The sequence below is a fragment of the Dreissena polymorpha genome, chromosome 9 (genome assembly GCF_020536995.1).
Source record: "Dreissena polymorpha isolate Duluth1 chromosome 9, UMN_Dpol_1.0, whole genome shotgun sequence".
NCBI lineage: Eukaryota > Metazoa > Mollusca > Bivalvia > Myida > Dreissenidae > Dreissena > Dreissena polymorpha.
The window spans coordinates 64690484-64700671 of NC_068363.1; the positions used below are offsets into that span (position 1 = coordinate 64690484).

Genomic DNA, 10188 nt, shown 5'->3' on the forward strand with positions numbered 1-10188 from the left:
GGAACTTACAGATTTTGCTGCCTGTATTTGTTTACATGTGCTTCCGCCATTAGCGGGCTAGTTTTGTTTATAACGAGTCACGTGATGTATAGATTGTGGGGGTTTTCTCAAAGTCGATTTTACCTGTCAAAACAGTCAAAAAGTAAACAGTGATTGTCATTGCCATCATGTAAGAGTTAAAAACTTATATAATGGTATCTAAAGAAAGATTCTGGGCATAATTATTAAGACAAAACTAATGAAATATTATGCTTGTTTATTTAAACAGATATATAATGTCAATAAAATATTCAAAGGTCAACAAAATATTGGTCTGTATAGATACATATATTTATATACCGAGAATAAAGATTACTACTTGTATTCAATAGAAAAAATACCAAAACAAAGCGACTGAAATTAACATTTTAAATGCTTAGCTTAATCAATACTGACTAGATTAAACAGAGATCACACATATCTATATCCTGAGGTCAAAGATTACTTCTTGTAATCAACATACAAAATAAAAGAAATAATAAAAAAATAAAGAAATAAGTGATTGGAACTTACATTATTTGCCAATCAAAACTTACCAGGTAATCAACAGAGATCAAAGATTACTGCTTGTAATTTAAAACACATGCAAAGAAATACTCGGAGTGGCTACAGCAGAACAAGTTCCATGGCCGTCCCTTCAGGGATACTTTTGAGCAGTTCTGAAAGTTTATTATATTGTGCCTCAATATCAGAATGTGTGATAATGTAATTACATGGAAGCACTACACCCCCTCCTTCTTCCTTTAGTGCAGGCCAAGGAGGAAAGCTTGGGACAGGTTCTCCAGTCACCACTGCTACAATGCGTCCACTCTCCATTAAAGGCCGGAAGAATCCTGCCAAATTCCTTGGGACATGGCCAATGGGTAGACCGGCCACATCTTGAAGTTTTAGCTGCCTCTTTTCATCCGTAATAAGTGAATGCATATGGTCTGGAAAAGTATCTAATTCTGGTAACCATACCAAACTGGCACACTCATCATGAATGTTAGTGTATTCTGGCTGGACTAGTAACTGAGTAGGGGGTGTGGTATTGGGTGGTCTTATTTGGAAAAAAATGGTATCCCTTAATAACAGAGTTTCTTAATACCATTTCCTTTTTTGTTGGTGCCAAAACCATGGAATCATCTGGTTTCTGTAATGAAATGGACAAATTTATAGAGCAAACCATACATACAATATTATGCATATTTACATAGTTGTTATGACAGTGCACTAATACAAGTTATTAAAATATGTACATGGCTAGCCACTTGTACTTTTGATATTTTACATGTAATATTTTAGTATGGTTTAATTATTCTTACTTTAGTGCATAACTATTATATGTTTTCTAAAGAGAATGAAATATAGTCAATGGCATGTATGAATTTGTGTTTTATAATTATCATGTCTAATTTTAATGTACTTTCATTTTGAAAACATGATTATCTCTTCGAAAGTATCTGGACAGTTGATTTTTTTTTAATCAGCCATCATTTTATTATCACTAACTATAGATTATGATGGACTGCTTATTACTTCTAAACGCAATCTGGACAGGTGAAAGGCTCATCTTCATCCACCGTTCCGTTAGGCAACCTGCATGTACCCATCCGTCACATTGGTCGCACTGTATCCATAGTTGATTTTCACCTGATGTGATATCTTCCACCCATGTGGTTAGACAAGCTTTACAGAAGTCCTTCGACATACTTGATCCTGTTGTTTCTTCTTGGGGAACAACATTTTCCACTTTTCTTTTTAAGCACCCTTTACCTTTCAAGGGTCCTTTACCTTTCTTAGGATTTGCAGCTGAGCTCCCTTTCTTTTTTTCATTTTTCTTAGAGATTTGGGCTTGTTTTTTCAGGTACGACGCTTTTGCCTTAATCTCTCTTTTTGTAAATTTGGTAATTTTTTCTAACTGCTTCAGTGACATTGTACGAATACTTTCTGTTGAGGTCAGATTGTCTGGCAAAGTGTTCAACAGTGTTTTCCGGACTGGTTTCAATGTTTCTGGAGCTTTAGGGTAAACAAGAGCTTCTCTTAATACAGGTGAAACCAGACAGGATGAAGTGGATGGCGGTGTGGACAGAAGTGACACGATGTCAGGTGTTACAACTGATGACGTCTGTGTGGCTTGGAATGCAGCATCTGCTAGCATGTGCAGTCCAGTATGATGACCAGATGAACTACTCCCTTGTAAAGTTGATGGGGGTTCAGCTGTCTTGTGCACTTTACTGTGCAGTTTCTTATAGACCTCAAAACAGGGTGACTGCGTTTCAATGTCATAGTTTTCCTCTATTCTTGTCCTGTACTTCTTTAGAACTGGTGTGGACAAAGTCTCTTCAAATACCTCTAGAGCACCCTTTGCCTTTTGTTGACCAGGCGAACATTCCATGGGCATGACTTGTGACACTCTTCCAGAAGTTGACGGTTGTTCTTCTGGTTTGGAAGTGAAGAACGTTCTTCCAGGTTTCAGGATTTCATCAGCTATAACAGATGCATCTACCGGGTATATACCAGAGGATCGGAATGCATTAATGACTTTTAGCGGTTTGTAGAAATTGAGAAATGCCTCTGTCAATTTCTCGGCAAACACCTCCTTGCCAATCGATCTTCCAGGATTTTCCCTACTGTACTTTCTTGCAACCAAATGCCACTTTGATTTCAATGGCCCGAAGACGCCTTTGTCCATCGGCTGCATCAGGTGGGTGGCATTAGGCACGATCCTGTACAACTCTATCCCCTTGCTCTTTGCATCCATGAACACTTTGTGATCAACATGACTACTGACACTGTCTAGCATCAAGACAACAGGACGATCAGTTCTAGCATGCTTATCAAAATGGTCAATGAATTTTCCAAATGTGACAGCATCCATCCAACCTTTCTTGGTGTAAGCGATGGCTGATCCCTCAGTAGCTCCATTCAATGGATTGTACAACCTTGGTTTAGGTTCTGAAAATACTAAAAATGGTGGCATTATCTGTCCATTAGCACAACCACAGTACATAACTGTAAGTCTTTCTTTCCCTGCAGTTATGTGGGGCACTGACAAATCTCTCCGAGCAGGACCAATTACCCTTGATTTGTTACTTCCCATATTGAAACCAGTTTCATCTGCATTCCATATACGAGAAGGCTTATCAATGCACTCTTTGTTCACCAGGAAGTTTCTAAATTTCAAATACCAATTGTCAGTGACATCCTTGGTAACTTTTGAGCGCTTCAGCTCAAGTGGAGTTTCTGTGCGAATGTCTATGATATGTGAGTTCCTATTCATGAAAACAATGTACCAACTGTAACCTGGTCTACCATCAGGGAAAGGCGTTTTCCTTTTCTCCCGTTTTACTACGTCCTGAACAAAATCCAGGAATTCACATGTTCTGAGGCCCATGCCTCTCTGCGCCATCTCACTTAACCATGAGGCCATATTCTCCTCCTCTTCTTTAGTGAAAACAGTAGCTGGACCTTTCACCTTATCTATGTCAGTTTCACCAGAATATCTCCTCTGTAAAAAGCTATATGATAGATTGTATTCACGGGCAGCTTTTCTTAAAGACATACTTTCATTACATACGCTATAAAGGGCTCTCCGTACAGCCATCGTCTTCCTCGGACTCATCCGCTTCCCTTTCAGTTTTGTATTTATTGGATACTGCCTTTGCAGATTTCTGTGCAGGGCTGGAGTGCACATGTTGGACAACCTTCTTTTTCTTACAAGGCATCTGAAACCAGAATAAAAACAAGATGTGTTTGTGAAACAATATGTCCCCAATATATTTGACCTTTGACCATGAAGGATGACCTTGACCTTTCAAACTCAAAATGTGGAGTTCCATGCATGAGAAGTTGTTATGAATCTATAGTGTACATTAAATGAGCGATTTTGACCCATATCTTTGACCTTGAAGGATGACCTTGACCTTTCACCGCTCAAAATGTGCAGCTCCATGAGATACACATGCATGCCAGATATGAAGTTGTTATCTTCAATATTGCAAAAGTTATGGCAAATGTTAAAGCTTGACGAAAACCAACAAATCAACAGACAGGGCAAAAACAATATGAGCCCCAGTATAGACTTGGGGGGGGGAATAATAACATTCAATTCATATCAAGAGGTTTGAAACAAACATTCCTATTTTGAGCTTTCCATCTCATGGACCTACAAGACACAAGAAACTTTATTTAACTTTTTTTATAAACAATTAACAATAGCTATCAAAGCCTTTTACAGTTTAAACAATGTGTAATTTGCAATAAAATGTGTCTATGAAAGTCATATATGCCAGAAAATGTCAAAATGTAACGTTGTGAAATCTATATGAAATGCAGAACAGCTCTAATAAGTAGTGTTCAACCTACTTTCTGTAATTCAAACATTTGTGAGACGACTCCTCACCTGATGAAACTGACGATTCGCTAAGGGCAAAATTAGGTCAATTTACTTTCATGTCAGCAGGCCATTAAACAAGCAACTGATCAGGGAAATAATATGATGGAGGAAAGTGCATACCTTGACCCTGCTTTTAAGCAACAATTTTATTGTTCGCTGAAAATCACCGCCAGGAAACACGAGGTGAACTTCGGCCTTTCAATTTAAAACGAGGCTCTGAATCTGGATCAAAAAGACGCCGTGTTTGCATTTCATCTACGAAGATCAATACACGTTAATTGACAACAACCATTTTTAGTCTTCAAAAGTCAAAATGAGAGACCTCAACGACTGATGAATTATGATTTTAAAAGGCATGCATTAAAAAAAATTCCATTCTGTTGAATATTGTCTGATTCGTTAAGGGCTACGATTCGTTATCGGCGAGTTGACTGTATTGTACTTTTATCCAGTAGCTGGACGCACATTTAATCTTGAGTTGAAAAAAAACTTGTTTCATTTTGTAATTTGTTGTGTTTATTTATAGTGTTGAAAAAGCATATATTTGCCTTATCCTGTTAAATTACTGTATAACTTTGGTCACTTATTGACAAGCGCGACTACAAATGTGTGTCTACTGATCATATCTAGATTTGTAAAGAAGAAAGCTGTTTCCTTAACATAACATAATTAAAAAAAAACAAAAACAATCTGATACACCCAGCATCACATTTTGTCAACCGACACAAGGCAGCTAGCGGATGTCCTGATGGAGAGCAGTTGCTTCAGGATGGCAAATTATTCCATTGCGGTATACAGCGATGCGAAGATACGCTTAAAATGTTATTTTTTTCAAATTTAATTTTAAAAAAATGTTTCGTTATCTATCTTAAGCATCGACCTATTGGGTCGTTTAGAAATCGTCACTACTTGATAAATGTAGTATATCAGCAGTGCAATCTATATTATATTAACGTTTTATTCGATTGATGTTGACATCAATATTTAATATAATTGTATTTGTAATTTGAATATATACTATATAATATCACTGCCGTATTCACATTGTGAATCAAAGATGTATTGATTCCTGCAATCAGTCATAAACAGTAGGTTACTTATTTATCTAAACGTTTGTATAAAGTTTGAGTAGTAAAATAAAACACCAAACGGTGTCAACACACAGAGCATTGAGAACAATGAAATATTCACGAGCTTCTAAAATATCAAATTCTGTATAAAATAACAAACTTTAAGAAAGAATTGTAACATTGATTCGACATGTCATCGAAATACAGTTGTATACGCTGAGGAACCCTACATACAGACACAAATGAATAGTATACCTTTAGCAGAGTTGGTAATCACGTGACAAAAAGATGGTGACTTCCATGCCGAGACAACAATTGTTCGCCATGCTGGACCCACTATTACTTTTATACATTGTCAAATTGCGGATTACTTTCAAGCCATATTGGCAAAAAGTGATAAGCGTTTATATCGTATAAATAATAGATATATATCTCGACTTTACTCGCTGCAAAATTTCTTAGTGGATCACACCATTGCAGCTCCCGGAAAGACAATTCGCAACGAGTAAAGTTTGTCATGTTATAACCCCCTTTGTAAAGATACTTTTTTTGAAGTTTTGTTATTTCGGATTGTTAAGTTAATGTACGCACTATATATAAACAGCATATAATTCGTCAGATAAAAGGTTCCACAAACTACTGGGTAGTTATAATCGATCTATATACTACAAAAACACAATGATAAAACCTCTGAACTTGGCCCACATCGGGATCTTTTAGATAGTTTAGGATATCTTAATGTTTATGTCGTGTGATTAATGTTATTCATGAAATGATATTTCTATTTCCGCGTTTAGAACTTATTATTTCATATATATATTCCTTGCCTGGTGATTTGATGATATTAATTAAAAAGCAACGATCCTGCCAAGGCAGTTCAATTTTATTTCTGTAAGTAAGACAAAAATATTATAATATATTAAAATAATGTACATGTGAATCTAAATGCAAAGTTTATAATTGCATGTCATATAGCGTTTGGAATAAAAACGAACTTCTACACTTATTTTCAGAAAAATAGGATTTCAGTTACTAACAATATTAAGCATATTTTAATATTTGTTATCTTATATCAGTTTGCGGTCCGGTTATTATAAATTCTACGTAATTCTTTACATACCGAATAATCCTGTAGAGTTAACAATATAATGTTATTAATTATAACAATAAAATCCAAATACAACTAACATCAGTTACTAACTATAAATTACCGTACTAAGTAAAATAATACATACGACAAAATGAATATCCAAAATGTAAATAATTACAAGTCAAGTCAATTTTACAATAACAATTGCAAGAACCATACCTGTAAGAAAACAATTAAATACGGCTTGCGCGCAGCTTAAATACTGATAATAGGGACTGGGTGTAACTTCGATCGTGATAGATCGGCTATCTCCGGATTTTGTGTAAGATAGTTTTCCACAAAAGTGCTAACTAGTATTAATCGATTTTTCATTTTTTGGCAAGTTCCTAGGTATATTTTGCTGCCGAATCAGCGACCAATTAAATGGTATTTACAGATTTTTCTAATTCCTATGTGCTTATTCAGTGACCTGCGATCAGTTGTACGTACTGTTCTTTCACCCTGATTGATATTCTTGAAACTGGGGATATATGTTTTGCTAAACCGAATACTCTTATATTTCTAGGTCTTTAACCTCAACCGAAATATATGTTGTGTTTCATATTTCGTTTTTGTTAATAAGAATTTGCTTACGAAGTATTTTTTTGCTAGAGGTAAAGACAGTTGTAAGAACATGTACTTATTTCTTTTGTTTACTTGGTAACCATTTGCTATTCTAATAGGACTGTGGTATGTGATAATTATATCTCATATACAATAAAATGATAATTATATTTAATATAAAAATAAAATTAACAATTAATGGAAATATATTAATCCATGAAGACCGTTTTCTGTTTTTAAAGGATTGCATATTATTTGAATATAGGACTCATAAAACAATCATAAACGACAAACATACACAACAACTAGTATATTTCGTTCTATTTGTGGGTGTCGCTTTGTGATGTAAATGATATTACCGATGATCCAAATGAACACAAACACACACGCGGTAAGGCTTCATCTGACCTAGAGTGAGTAGTAAACGTTTGGAAGTTAAGCTGCACGTCATATGATGCCGATGTTTATAATTGAATAGACTCATATTAAATATAATAAACACTAACAAAACATTCAACTGTGGTTTATTTAGCTTAACATAATATGGAAAGTATTATACAAAACGATTTAAATGTTGATGGTGTATGTATAAAAGTACGTTACGTAATGAGTGTAGTGCATAATATGTATTTACAATAGGTACAGAGAATTAATCTTGGCAAAAGTACTTTAAAAAAAGTCTCTGTACATCGCATTTGTCAATGTCATACATTATGCTGTGCCATACTTATAAATTAAAATGATTCATTCATGAAAAGTTCAAAGAGATGTTGCTTATTTACAAATAGATGTTTATGTATGTTAACTGATATCTCACATGTTGACGTTTCTGCAAGACAAATATTATTTACCCTTGTGGGTATTAGGCCGACACGTGTGTTTAGAATCATTACTATATTGAAGCTAATTTCTCGGCATCTTTCTGCAGTATATTGCCAAATAAAATTTTGGCTTAGTCTTTAATTGTTTTTTCTAAATGCACGAAAGTTAGTTGCAATAGAGATTTAACAATGTCAAGTATGTATACCAACGAACCGGTATTGTAAACATCAAAGCCCATCAGAAATGTCCACCACTACATAGGCAACAACGTCGACTAAAATTGCAATAGCTTCTTGGAAAATCGCGGCATACACACCAACAACAATCAAGATGACAGCTTTAAGTTTTACCAATCGTGATATACAAACAAGCATATTGCAAACAAACATTGATTGCACCGTTTAACACGCCCCTTAAAAATCGTTTAAAACTGGCAAGTATACTTTAACTAATTTAATTGGGTTATTTAAATCGAAGATGACAAAAGTGTCTCTTCCTCTTATGGTGTTTCCATAGCGGTTGTCGTAGTTGAAGTCGCCGTTGCTGTTGTGTACAACAGTATTGTAATTGTCAAGCTGACTTTTAGAATAGAAAATAAGTTTGATGATGAATAGAGCTGATTTGTGTACTCAGAGAGACAATACTCGACGAAACACTCAAATATATACATACTATATACTACTGGAAATTAAATGAAAATGCAACTTATAAAAACACACAAAAGTGACACACGCAGGACTTGTGATGTGGGTTTTGTGGATGTTTAAAGCTCTAGCAAAATGTTTGATCACTAAATTTGATGGATGAAACTCATAGCAAGGATTAAATAGGAACCAATGTTAATACCTGAATTTACGTACTTTGCATAAACTTTGAATACTTGTAGTTGAAATTACTGCTATATTTGTATTGAACCTTACGTTTAAATATAATTCATGGTCACAAGAAACACACATTTTTAATTGTATTCAAACTCATAATATTTTGTATAAATGATATAACTTTTGTAACATAATAGCATGAATTTTATATGTTTTTTTAAAGTGTGAAATAAACAATATATAGCTGAAGCCATTTAATGGATTTTAAGAATTATCATTACAATCATCAGCATCGATTTTGATACCTTAGACATCTAAGCGAGCAACATAAAAGACCAAGATGTGTTGATAGTTTTTATTTTAATATGATTATAAAGCTTAGTTCTATAGAACAAAAGAACTGAATGCAAACACAGCGAAACCTTTCAGAAGAAAATGAGAAATACTATCAAATTGAGTACATGTGATAAGTAGAATAAAAAACTGCACTCTTATTCCAGGAATTCGACGCCTTATTATGTGGTGATGAACACTGTTCTTTACATTCTTTGTAATATTAAACATATACAATTAAAAGGTACAGCACTACTGTAAATACATATACACGTAATATGTATTTTCCACACACGGATTTTCCGTATTTAATGAGTCATGTTATAAGTACAATACAAAACTGCACTCTTATTCCGGGCGTTCGACGCCTTATTATGTGGTGATGAACAATGTTCTTTACATTCTTTGGAATATTTAACATATACAATTTAAAAGTACAGCACTACTGTAAATACATACACACGTAATATGTATTTTCCAAACACGGATTTTCAGTATTTAAGTATCTGAATTTGTAACAAAAACACTGCACATAAGCAGAACATATTTATTGTACGAACGGTCTGTTGCATGTCACTTGCAAGTTACATTTTGCGGCTTAATACAATTAATAATAATTATTACTACAAAAACATTCTCAGAATATAAAATAGTGTTCAAATTTGCTTATCTGGTATTTATTTATTTGTGACCTATTGTCTAGGCGTTACAGGACAAAGTAAATTAACACTCAACATGAACCGCATGTGCTATTACATGTGAGCGGTAGTTGCTAAATATTCGTGGTTTAAATAAGACTTCTAATGAACATAAATTAATATAAAATGCTTTAATAAACTTTGAAAATGGCTGTTCATTACCAATGTGAATAAATATATATTTTGTGTCAAATAATGCAAGTGTCTAAAAGAAACAGAAATGTCTACCAGAAATATTTCTTTTCCAAATGTTCATTTGACCTCTAAGTGTGACCTAGACCTTTGAAAAAAAAGTTACACTTCATCTCATAATGGTTACCATTTGTGCACACTT

At 34.3% G+C, this 10188-nt stretch overlaps 1 long non-coding RNA gene across 1 annotated transcript; it reads right to left on the reverse strand.

The window, feature by feature from the left end:
• Positions 1-655: 655 nt before the first annotated feature.
• Positions 656-4641, reverse strand: LOC127844049 (uncharacterized). The gene is made up of 3 exons (XR_008032530.1): positions 4538-4641; positions 3599-3746; positions 656-1171 (listed from the first exon to the last, which is right to left on the reverse strand). It is a non-coding gene; the product is annotated as an uncharacterized LOC127844049 (long non-coding RNA).
• Positions 4642-10188: the final 5547 nt, after the last annotated feature.